Here is a 13,584-nt window from a genome sequence, read left to right as displayed (position 1 = left end):
TGGACCTCAGTTCTGAATACAGCTAGGCAAATACAGCTAAGTGGAATAACACAAGGAATCCAACTGAACCAGTGAAGAACCCTTTCATGGATATGCGGGATATGCAAGTCAGTGATATCATTAAAGTGGAGTATTCTGTATACAGTTTGGTCAGCACTTTAGGATGAAAGGAGCTATATAAAATGTAAGATACTTTGGCTCACATTAAAAATTATAACAATTCCCCAACAGGCATGGAAGGGAGACTGCAGATGTAGGACAGTTGTGTCACACCAGTCTAATTACTCTCCGCTTTTAAAAGGTACTGTAAGAAGTAAAAATCAACACTCCTCATTGATTGAATGTTTTTCATGGCAGATGAAGGAAAGAAGCTACAGTAGACAAAACCTAGCAAGGCACCCTGGATTTGTACTGGCTGGTTAGTGAAACAGGAGGGACACAGTAGCTGCGATGATCTGTTTTGGGCTTCATTTTCTTCTGTCCTTTCCTCTAACTAGCCCAGAGACTGAATCGGTCGCACACTGCAAAAGACATAAAGCAGATACAGCTCATGTGAAGTAGGAAGATGGTGTCAACTCAATTTTTACAAATTTACTCAATGGAAAATTTCCCCAAAAACTTAAGTTTAATCACCCTTTTCCAGTCCTCACTGTGATTTGCCTATAGCAGTGTCAGTTCTGAGTGCTCACATAATACTGGTATGTTAACCAATGTGTTCTGGTAGTATGTGTTTTGAGTTACATTGGCCTTCTATTATGGCAATAATATCGGCAAACTCTTGGATGACAGGAGAGGCCCCGGAAGACTGGAGAAGGGCTAACGTAATGCCCATCTTTAAAAAGGAGGAACTGGGAAACTATAGCTCAGTCAGTCTGACCTGAATACCTGGGAAGCAACTAGAGCAATGTATAAAACATTCTATTTGTGAATACACCTCTACCCCGATATAACATGACCCAATAGAACACGAATTCGGCTATAACACAGTAAAGTAGCGCTCGGGGCGGGGCGGGGCTGTGCGCTCTGGCGGATCAAAGTAAGTTCAATATAACGTGGTTTCACCTATAACGCGGTAAGATTTTTTGGGTCCCGAGGACAGCGTTATATCGGGGTAGAGGTGTACCTGGAGGATGAAGGGGTAATCACTAGCAGCCAGCATGGATTTACTAAGAACAAATTATGCTAAACCAGCTTGATTTTCTTCTTTGACAAGGTAAATGGTTTGGTGGATAGGGAGAATATGGTGGACATAATATACCTGGACTTTAGCAAGGCCCCACATTACATTCTGATAAGTAAACTGAAGAAATGCAGGCTTGGCAGAATTATCATTAAGTGGATACATAATTGGTTTAACAACCACAAACAAAGATTATTAATGGAATAATGTCAGACTGGAAGGAGGTCTCAAGTGGGATTCCACAGGGATCTGTTCTGTGTCTGGTGGTGTTTAACACCATTATTAATGATCTGGACATAGGAATAGATAGCGTACTGATCAAATTTGTACATGACACAAAGGCAGGGAGGGTTGCAAACACTTTGGAGGATAAAGCTAAAATTCAAAGGGATCTTGATAAATTGGACAACTGAGCTGTCGACAACAAAATATAAGGTGCTGTACTTAGGGGGAAAAAAACAAATGCACTAATAGAAAATGAGGGATCACTAGCTTGGCAGCAGCACTGCTGAGAAGGATCTGGGAGTTGTGGATCACAATCTCAACATGAGATGCTATTGCAAAAAATAAATAAATAAATAAACGTAATGTTGGGTTGCACTATCAGAGGCATAGCATGCAAGTTATGGGAGGAGATAGTATTGCTTAACTCGGCACTGGTTAGGCCTCTGCTAGAGTGCTGAATCCAGTTTTGGTCACCAATATATAGAAAAGATGTAGAGAAACTAGAAAAGATCCAGCGGTGAGCTACAAAGATGATCAAAGGAATGTAAAGACTGAAGGAACTGGGTATGTTTAGTTTGGAAAAGAGATTAAGAGGGGATCTGATCGTGGTCTCCAAATACTTGAAAGGCTGCCATAAAAAACAACAGAGAAAAGTTGTTCTCTCTTGCCACACAGAACAGGACAAGAGGCAATGGTTTCAAACTACAGCATAGCAGATTTAGATTAAATCTCAGGAAAAACTTCCTAACTATAAGAACAGTAGGACAATGGAAAAAACTGCCTAGAGAATTAATGGAAGCTCCTTCAGTGGAGGTTTTCAAAAGGAGGCTGGATAGCCATCTGTCTTGGATGGTTTTGATACAACAAATCCTGCATCTTGGCCGGGGGTTAGATTAGATGACACTTGTGATCCCTTCTAACCTTATAGTTCTATGATTCTATGAGTCTTATATGTGCATTATTTGTATGTAATGGTGCCTGGCTTTATTATTCATGTTATATACTTTACTTGTCACACAGTCCAGCCAACCCTGTACTTGAGTTGCAGTGGTTCTTCCTGGAGGCAGGCAGCAGCTGTTTCTATAACTCTGGAAGTTTGTTGGTTGAGCAAGTGCTGGCAGTAGAAGTAAGCTGTCACTGAGGCTGGGTCTACACTAGGGGGAGGGGTCGACCTAAGATACGCAACTTCAGCTACGCAAATAGCATAGCTGAAGTCGGCATATCTTAGGTCGATTTACCTGGTCGTGAGGATGGCGGCGAGTCGACCACTGCCGCTCTACCGTCGACTCCGCTTCCGCCTCTCGCTGCAATGGAGTTCTGGAGTCGATGGCAGAGCGATCGGGGATCGATTTTATCGCGTCTAAATCGATCCCCAATAGATCGATCACTACCCGCCAATCCGGCGGGTAGTGTAGACGTGCCCTGACAAACTAAGTCCCTCCTTGCTACTTGGGAGGGACAGCCCCACTGTACTACACATGGGTGATACAGGATACAGTGGTAAATACAAAGCCTGTAGTCTTTTTCTGGCTGCTAATAGGACATTTCCTTGTTGGCAAACTGCATCAGATCTGGAACCTTGAATGCTAATCTTCACTGCTTCACTATAACTTTGTCTGCACTATGCCACTGCTAACACCTGCACTGAGCAAATCTAATTGACGTGTTAAAAATAGCTCTGGCCATGAGAACTTTGTCAACACTTGGGCCCCCACCTTTGCTAATATCAGTGTAGTTGTTAACAATGACAGGAAATTTTTAGAAAATTTCCGTAATGTAAAGGCCTGAGTTGGAGACTTATTCCCGTCCATTGAAAAGCAGAGGTAGTTCAAGGGACTTGTAGTAAGGAAATCCATATTGAGGATATTTGCTGGCTTGATTGCTAATGGAAGAATGTACGTGTTCGATGTATCAAAATTACTGTGTGATTCTATAATAATCAGACTTGATTAAGTTAATTAGATTTCTGGTACCTAGATTCTCATAGATTCTAGGACTGGAAGGGACCTCGAGAGGTCATCGAGTCCAGTCCCCTGCCCGCATGGCAGGACCAAATACCATCTAGACCATCCCTGATAGACATTTATCTAACCTACTCTTAAATATCTCCAGAGATGGAGATTCCACAACCTCCCTAGGCAATTTATTCCAGTGTTTAACCACCCTGACAGGAACTTTTTCCTAATGTCCAACCTAGACCTCCCTTGCTGCAGTTTAAACCCATTGCTTCTGGTTCTATCCTTAGAGGCTAAGGTGAACAAGTTTTCTCCCTCCTCCTTATGACACCCTTTTAAATATCTGAAAACTGCTATCATGTCCCCTCTCAGTCTTCTCTTTTCCAAACTAAACAAACCCAATTCTTTCAGCCTTCCTTCATAGGTCATGTTCTCAAGACCTTCAATCATTCTTGTTGCTCTTCTCTGGACCCTTTCCAATTTCTCCACATCTTTTTTAAAATGCGGTGCCCAGAACTGGACACAATACTCCAGCTGAGGCCTAACCAGAGCAGAGTAGAGCGGAAGAATGACTTCTCGTGTCTTGCTCACAACACACCTGTTAATACATCCCAGAATCATGTTTGCTTTTTTTGCAACAGCATCACACTGTTGACTCATATTTAGCTTGTGGTCCACTATAACCCCTAGATCCCTTTCTGCCGTACTCCTTCCTAGACAGTCTCTTCCCATTCTGTATGTGTGAAACTGATTTTTCCTTCCTAAGTGGAGCACTTTGCATTTGTCTTTGTTAAACTTCATCCTGTTTACCTCAGCCCATTTCTCCAATTTGTCCAGATCATTTTGAATTATGACCCTGTCCTCCAAAGCAGTTGCAATCCCTCCCAGTTTGGTATCATCCGCAAACTTAATAAGCGTACTTTCTATGCCAATATCTAAGTCGTTGATGAAGATATTGAACAGCGCTGGTCCCAAAACAGACCCCTGCGCTACCCCACTCGTTATGCCTTTCCAGCAGGATTGGGAACCATTAATAACAACTCTCTGAGTACGGTTATCCAGCCAGTTATGCACCCACCTTATAGTAGCCCCATCTAAATTGTATTTGCCTAGTTTATCGATAAGAATATCATGCGAGACTGTATCAAATGCCTTACTAAAGTCTAGGTATACCACATCCACAGCTTCACCCTTATCCACAAGGCTCGTTCTCCTATCAAAGAAAGCTATCAGATTGGTTTGACATGATTTGTTCTTCACAAATCCATGCTGGCTGTTCCCTATCACCTTACCACCTTCCAAGTGTTTGCAGATGATTTCCTTAATTACTTGCTCCATTATCTTCCCTGGCACAGAAGTTAAACTAACTGGTCTGTAGTTTCCTGGGTTGTTTTTATTTCCCTTTTTATAGATGGGCACTATATTTGCCCTTTTCCAGTCTTCTGGAATCTCTCCCGTCTCCCATGATTTTCCAAAGATAATAGCTAGAGGCTCAGATACCTCCTCTATTAGCTCCTTGAGTATTCTAGGATGCATTTCATCAGGCCCTGGTGACTTGCAGGCATCTAACTTTTCTAAGTGATTTTTAACTTGTTCTTTTTGTATTTTATCTGCTAAACCTACCCCCTTCCCATTAGCATTCACTATGTTAGGCATTCCTTCAGACTTCTCGGTGAAGACCGAAACAAAGAAGTCATTAAGCATCTCCGCCATTTCCAAGTTTCCTGTTACTGTTTCTCCCTCTTCACTAAGCAGTGGGCCTACCCTGTCTTTGGTCTTCCTCTTGCTTCTAATGTATTGATAAAAAGTCTTCTTGTTTCCCTTTATTCCCGTAGCTAGTTTGAGCTCATTTTGTGCCTTTGCCTTTCTAATCTTGCCCCTGCATTCCTGTGTTGTTTGCCTATATTCATCCTTTGTAATCTGTCCCAGTTTCCATTTTTTATATGACTCCTTTTTATTTTTTAGATCCTGGGTGAGAACTTTTTTTTTTTTTTTTTTTTTAAACTTGAGTCTTAAAAGGTTTGAGTCCCTTTGCTCTGGCCAACCAAGCTCTGTGTTTATAACTCAAGTAAGCCCAAAAAGAATCTAAATTGTGTTTAAGCGTGGTTATTAAACTTATTTCTTATACTACCATAGATGGGCTATAGTTAAGGTTGGAAGGATTAGAGTTTTACTGGTAAATGTTGGTAAACGTTGATTTCATCATACACTCACAAACCAATGTAAAATATTTCCATCAATGATGATAAAAATTTAGATACGCAAAATAAGAAAAATGCTGCTTGAGAACTTATTAGAGTTTGATTTAAAGATATTTACTTTGTGTATAGTTTTATTTATAATATAAACAAACCCCAAATTATTAGCCAGCATGCTTAGATTTTCTACAGACAAATAAGCAAGCATGTTTACTTAATCAATACAGTAGAACCTCAGAGTTATGAACACCAGAGTTATAAACTGATCAGTCAACCACACATCTCATTTGGAACTGGAAGTACAAAATCCAGTCAGAACTGAGACAACCCCCCCCCCCCAAATACAGTATATTACTGTGTTAAACATAAACTACTAAAAAAATTGAGGGAAAACAGCATTTTTCTTCTGCATAATAAAGTTTCAAAGCTGTGTTAAGTCAATGTTCATTTGTAAACTTTTGAAAGAACAACCATAACATTTTGTTCAGAGTTATGAACATTTCAGAGTTATGAAAAACCTCCATTCCTGAGGTGTTCATAACTCTGAGATTCTACTGTATGAATTTACTGTTTGACCTTTCAACAAACCAGGCAAGAATTAATATAAAAGAGGCACATTTAGTTAAAATTCATAGAGGAATGATGGATTAGTTTGCCCATTTGTAATATAACCATTTTTTGGTATATTTTAAATTATCATGTATTTAATTGGTTCTTAGTAATAATACCAAGACTACTGCATGAATAAAAGAGTGTGTATGTATGTGCATGCACCTCCCCAAAGTATATGTAAATATAATATACTATATATATTTATGTTATTCATACAGGTATTATCACTAAGAACTAATGAAACAGTACATTAAATGAGCTCGATGGAAGTAGAGAGATTTTTTTTCAGAAAGTGACTTAAAATTTGTACTTTACTAGCTTACCTCTTTATTCAAAACTACCTTTAATACTAATACTATTATGTGATACATGGCTCATGCTAAAAGTTGCTCTTGCTATCACGATACAAGCTTTTTTTCCTTCTCAATTTAAGAATTTTCAGAGCAGGGAGCTTGACTTTAATGTTTGTAAAGCACTGAGCACACTTTCAGTTAACTACAAATAAAATTAAACAGCTTGAAAAAAATTAGTTTGAGTTATCAACCAAGTTAACAAAACAATTAGTTAGGTACATGTTTTAAAAACTTATTTCCATCACAGTAACTTTCACCTTTCTCCCTATTTTTTTCATAGCTTTAAAGATTCATTTGAAATTTGTTTTGATGGTTGGTAAAATCAGACTTGTGACTTATCACTTTTGAAAATGCTACTCATAGCCTCTTAGAACCATTTCCTGCTTGACTTACTAATACTAATGTCATTTGCCAGCAAGATTTGACCCATAACTGGAAGACAAAACAAAGTGAAATGTTCCTCACCAAAGGGCTTGCCAGCAGTTCTCCAGGGTTTGATGGAGTCTATGACTTTGATGTAGCTGAGTTGTTTTCTGTCCATTACAGGACCACAACCTGCAGAAGGGAAATGCAATTTCTTAGCACATTTTTTTGTACAAATTACTAAGTACCCAGTCCTGCAAGCTTTACTCATGTGATTAGTACTAGTGACTGTAGTGGGACTCCTCCTATGTATAAGGGTTACAGAATTGGACCCAAATATTTATTTCCTACTAATTTTATATAAATGTTGATGTAAGCAATGTGAAAGAGGAGAAAATGTTCCTACAGAGGGAAATGATGCATATTGTCTTTTATATGCATATGGTTTTCCAGTGTTGGAAAACAGATGAGATAGCATACATTGTAGAATTTGGTTTCAGTAATTTAAAAACAAAATGTTCATTTGGTCTTCTGCTGAGATTTTGTACAGTAAGCCAGGGTTTAATCAAAAGTTGATTATTTTTTACCTGAAGTGGAAACGAGGTTAGATTTCATGACTTGGGCTTGGATGTTCCTTGTATTTGCCCCATTTTGGTACATCAGAAAGTTCCTCCTCCCCTAGAGCACACAAATAATTAAAACCTCATTTTGGAGGCTGATTCAGTTCTAGTGACTTCAACAGGATCAGGATTCAACGGTGAGCCCCCAAGACAGTAAGAAATATTTGTGCTTTTAGGAGAAAAGCATACTTACTAGATCAGTAAGATACACTTTTAATTTGTTGTCCATCTTATGATCTGAAAAGGCTGTTGGTATAGAAATTAAAGATGGTCTCTGAAAGTAAGAAAAATAAAATAGATTAATAATCAAATTGCTACAGGTTCAATTATTTTCTGTAAAATAGTTCACACACATGCTATTTCAAATATATTTTAATTTTTGTGCATAACAAAGTACTTATTTATATTCACAGATAAATATTTTAAAAGAACACAGTATTTTATTTGAAATACATACTGATTCTAATATAAATTTAAGAGTGTAAACCTATTTTATTATAAACTAAATTGTACCAAATTTCACCAAAAGAAACACAGTTACTCACCCGGCACAGAAGGACATGATGTAGTCAGCATAGGTGTTGGCTTGAGACTGGGTTTTATCTGATTTCTGTACTAGTTTCAAGTAATGACTTCACAATCTGGTTAACATGGAGTCCGTGACCTTATGATGTGTGAAGCAGCAGTATCATCATTTGATACTTTAAACTGAGTTGCTGTATTGTGAGAGTTATTACTGATTAAAAGCTGGCTTAAAAACTTTATTAGCACAGAAGTGCACCAATTAACTAAGTGGATCATTGAAATAAAAAGGAAGGAAGAGTTTAGATTTGGAAATATGTGTTCTTATGAACAGGCACAAAAGGGACTACAGTGCTATGGCAAAAAGAGGAAGAATAGTTTTCCTCCTTAATCCAGGAAAACCCACTAGACCAATTTATTGGGAAATACCACATTTGTGACTCTTCAGTTTTTTTAAAAAAATCTGTAGTGGTTTTGGGCATAAGCTTTCGTGCATCCGAAGAAGTGAGGTTTTAACTCACGAAAGCTTATGCCCAAATAAATCTGTTAGTCTTTAAGGTGCCACCAGACACCTTGTTGTTTTTGTAGATACAGACTAACACGGCTACCCCCTGATACTTGTAGTGGTTTTGTGTCCTCAATTTCCTGCTGCCAGAGCCTATCACAAGTGAACACTCCAAATTATTTCAATTGGTCTATTGTATTCTCTCAGTTCCATGACAGGTTTCAGAGTAGCAGCCGTGTTAGTCTGTATCCGCAAAAAGAAGAACAGGAGTACTTGTGGCACCTTAGAGACTAACAAATTTATTAGAGCATAAGCTTTCGTGGACTACAGCCCACTTCTTCGGATGCATATAGAATGGAACATATATTGAGGAGATATATATACACACATACAGAGAGCATAAACAGGTGGGAGTTGTCTTACCAACTCTGAGAGGCCAATTAAATAAGAGAAAAAAAACTTTTGAAGTGATAATCAAGCTAGCCCAGTACAGACAGTTTGATAATAAGTGTGAGAGTACTTACAAGGGGAGATAGAGTCAATGTTTGTAATGGCTCAGCCATTCCCAGTCCTTATTCAAACCGGAGTTGATTGTGTCTAGTTTGCATATCAATTCTAGCTCAGCAGTCTCTCTTTGGAGTCTGTTTTTGAAGTTTTTCTGTTGTAATATAGCCACCCGCAGGTCTGTCACTGAATGACCAGACAGGTTAAAGTGTTCTCCCACTGGTTTTTGAGTATTTTGATTCCTGATGTCAGATTTGTGTCCATTAATTCTTTTGCGTAGAGACTGTCCGGTTTGGCCAATGTACATGGCAGAGGGGCATTGCTGGCACATGATGGCAGATATCACATTGGTAGATGTGCAGGTGAACGAGCCCCTGATGGTATGGCTGATGTGATTAGGTCCTATGATGATGTCACTTGAATAGATATGTGGACAGAGTTGGCATCGGGGTTTGTTACAAGGATAGGTTCCTGGGTTAGTGGTTGGAGCAAATGCGATCCATTGTCTACAGCCAAGCTCTAAGATATAACCGCATTTGCTCCAATCCCTCGGATAGAGACAAGCACCTACAAGATCTCTATCAAGCATTCTTAAGACTACAATACCCACCTGCTGAAGTGAAAAAACAGATTGACAGAGCCAGACGAGTACCCAGAAGTCACCTCCTACAAGACAGGCCCAACAAAGAAAATAACAGAACACCACTAGCTGTCACCTTCAGCCCCCAACTAAAACCTCTCCAGCGCATCATCAGAGATCTACAACCTATCCTGAAAGATGATCCTTTACTCTCACAGATCTTGGGAGACGACCTGTCCTCGCTTACAGACAACCCCCCAACCTAAAGCAAATACTCACCAGCAACCACACATCACTGAACAAGGTGCCACAAGTACTCCTGTTCTTCTTTTCTTAGAGACTAACAAATTTATTAGAGCATAAGCTTTCGTGGACTACAGCCCACTTCTTCGGATGCATCCGAAGAAGTGGGCTGTAGTCCACGAAAGCTTATGCTCTAATAAATTTGTTAGTCTCTAAGGTGCCACAAGTACTCCTGTTCTTCTTTTCTCAGCTCCATGTTTACCTTGCATGTTCTACAACACTGGATGCTCAAAGCTTCGCCACGGGATCATGTACTTTGATGCTGTTGACACCGTCACACTATGTAGATAGTGTAAGAGTAGTTTTTTAAATGTTAAATAGTTCTTGGCAGAATATCATCAGTAAATTGTAACTTATTTGCCATATGCTATATTAGTACTCAAGATCATAAAAGAAAATTGATTTATAAGCAAAACATACTTTACCCTAATTTTGTTTAGCTGAAGTATAGAAATTATAGTGTAGTTAAAACATAAATATTTCAAATTGATCCTTTTAATCCAGATAATATGTACTCAACGAACCTTCCAGCCATTCAGGAAGGACTAAAGTCTGGGGTTATTTATTGAACAAAACTCCAATTGAATTTACCAATCATTAGTTCTTAGCAATGTTAAAAAATACACATACTAACTAATCAGACTGATCACTACAGCCTGAGAGCTTTCTCCATAATAACCAAATGTAGAATGTGCTTGTAGATACAAAGAACCAGATGTTACCCTTAATTACACAATTGTTTTGACTCCCAGTGATGCATGATTGGACCTACTCTCCAGATATGATAACAGTTAATATGCCCATCATATTTAATAGCTGAAGTAAAAGTTATCCGGACAGAAAAAAATAAATATTTTTCATTCGCATTCCCATTCTTCAACTGATATTAAACAAACTTACAGGCTTTAGTTCCAAGGCCTGTACATTATTTATTTGTAAGTTTATTGAGACTGTATAAAATATGAATATGGAATGTTGAAGTGTTTGGTGACTTTTGTTTTGGCCTTTTTTGGAACTAAGATGGTAAAATAAGTATATTGACTAAAATAGTCAATAGTCCTCTTTCTTCAAAGATGGCCATTGAATGGCAAGCAGACCATCTAGCAGGCCAGGGCATTGGCAAAGAATGAGTCTACATGGCAGCTCCATAATCTGCATAATCAGGGTTTCCACAAAATGTGTTTCTCAACCAAGAAGTATATGGTCATGGTGAAGTAAGGAAAATGACATGAAATCGGCCTGGATATCTTGTTACCTGGACTCAAAGTAAGTTTAGGACCTTGTTAGCAACCTTGAGACTAGATTCTGATATCTTTACTCACAAACCATGAGTAGGCTCACTGAAGTCTCTGGGAATACTTGTAGAGTGGGGCAATACTTAGTGACAGTAAACAGCAGAATGTGGCTCTAGCTAATTATGAGACTATATTCCCCTTTTTTCACTTCTGTAAGGAAAAGTGACTGCACTTCAGCTCCCTGACGAAAGGTTGTTGCAGTCTGAGGATTTTATAGTTTAACCAGGTTTTAGCATCTGGAATGAATAGGCCTCATCAATGGGCTAGTATTCCCTGCTGACTTCATTAGTATTTTTCTAGGATACAGTTTTCTGATGGGGTTGTCTGTGAAATAGTACTTTTTAATGTGTGAATTAAAAAAAGGACCAAGTTACTGGCAGATACTCGTTGAGCAGTGAGTGGAACACTTCTGATGTTAATTAGTTGTGCTGTTGCATCAAAAAGTTTCAAGCAAAACCAGCTGATTCTGAGTCCAGGAGAAGATTTCATATTCAAAGCATCAGTGATACACAGGAATAAATTTTACTTTTGAGGCCTGCATACTGAGTGAAACAATGGTACAGCTCTAGTAAGCTTTACTATTTTTACTTGTTTTCTCTGTAAGCATATATTGCCTCCCCGCTCAAATAGAGATGAGCTTATTTGCTAGATAAATGTTTGAGGAAACTTTTTTTTTAAAAAAGGTAAAGATACAGCTACTTTAATATCAGTTGTGCTACACAAAATAAAGTGAAATTTGTTTTTGTTAGCTATAGATAACCACTTAAAAATGGACCCCAAGCCCAGGGACAGTGAATGCTATTTTTCCTTTTGGCTTGTAATAAACACAGCAAGTCTACTGGGTAGAAAACATTATTTGACAGTACTGATGAAGTGGTTACTTTTCAGCCTGGTTGAAAAGTGCTCATGCTGCTGTATTTGACAGAGGTTGGAGCTCACACTTGGAAACTTTAAATTACAGCCTATTGCTAGGCAGAACATGTTTTGTAAGAATGGCTGTGCTTTGTCAAAACAAGGGTTCATCTAGCCCAGGATCCTGTCTGCTGACAGTGGCTAGTTCTAGAGGGAATAGACAAAACAGGGCAATTATCAAGTGATCCATCTCCTGTTGTCCAGTGTGAGGCTCCCCTAGCTGGATGTTTAGGGACAGTTTGAGCATGGGCTCATTTCCCTGACCATCTTGGCTAATAGGGACTGATGACTCTATCCTCCATGAAGTTAATACTTTTTTTAAACCCAGTTTTGGCCTTCTCACCCTCCGATGGCAATGAGTTCCACAGGTTGACTGGGCTTTGTGTGACATACATTTTTGTTTGTCTTAAACCTGTTACCTATTAATTTCATTGGGTGACCCCTGGTTCTTATGGTATGTGAAGGGGTAAGTCACACTTTCCTATTCATTTTCTCACCCTCATTCATGATTTTATAGCCATTTATCATATGCCCTCTTGCTTCTACCACAACTGCTTATTCAAACTATGTGGCACCTCAGAAAAGCTGTGCTATTCTCTAAGATTTCCTATTGAAGAACATATCAACTCAAATCCAGCCAACTGGGCTATAAGTAGTTTGACAAATTTAGGATTTTAAACAACTCCATCCAGAGGACCCCTTCCCCAAGCTTCTTCCCCACCCCACCTCATGGATGAGGTATGTTATTCTCAGAAAATGAATAATAGGCCTCTATGCTAGAGTGTATTAATTTATATCAGCCTCGAAAAGGGACCAGCAAGACAACTTGTTTGTGTAGGTACAGCTAATTTACTCCCTTTTGCTAGAGATGAGGAGAAACTGTTTCTCTATGAAGCAACTGCCAATAGCCAACTTGTTTACCTAATTTGATTACCTCTTCCTCAAACTTAATTTTCATCCCAATAGCTCATGTGTTCTTTAGTGAAGCCTGATTTTCTTCAGTTCCCTGTTCTACTGGGTTAACCAACAGTCCCAATTTTTAAAAATCAAGTAAGTAACAATACCTCCAAGATAGTTTCTGCTGTTATGGTGACCTTTTGCTGTAGGATGAAGTTTAGACCTAGAGGCACATTACCCTGCTTGACAAGAGGCCTGAGCTATGACAGCTTCTTAGGAATACATGCATTGCCCCAGATGAAGTGATTCATCTAATCTGGACTTCTGCCAGCTGCAATGGCTTTTTTTAAAAAAAGTGAAGACAGTGTGCTCATACTTGTGCAATCCTGAGGAAATATTCTAGGTATTGATACGTACTTAGGCAAAACAAAACAAAACAAAACATGCACACCACCTGTGTTCAAATATGTTGAATGCTTATGGCTTTGCTGTCTGGATGCTTTTTGAAGATAGAAATTTCTGAGAGTCATGTTCTTAATGAGCTAAACTTAGGGCTTGTA

Source organism: Chrysemys picta, chromosome 10 (genome assembly GCF_011386835.1).
Source record: "Chrysemys picta bellii isolate R12L10 chromosome 10, ASM1138683v2, whole genome shotgun sequence".
Lineage (NCBI taxonomy): Eukaryota > Metazoa > Chordata > Testudines > Emydidae > Chrysemys > Chrysemys picta.
Note: the sequence above shows the minus strand (reverse complement) of the source record.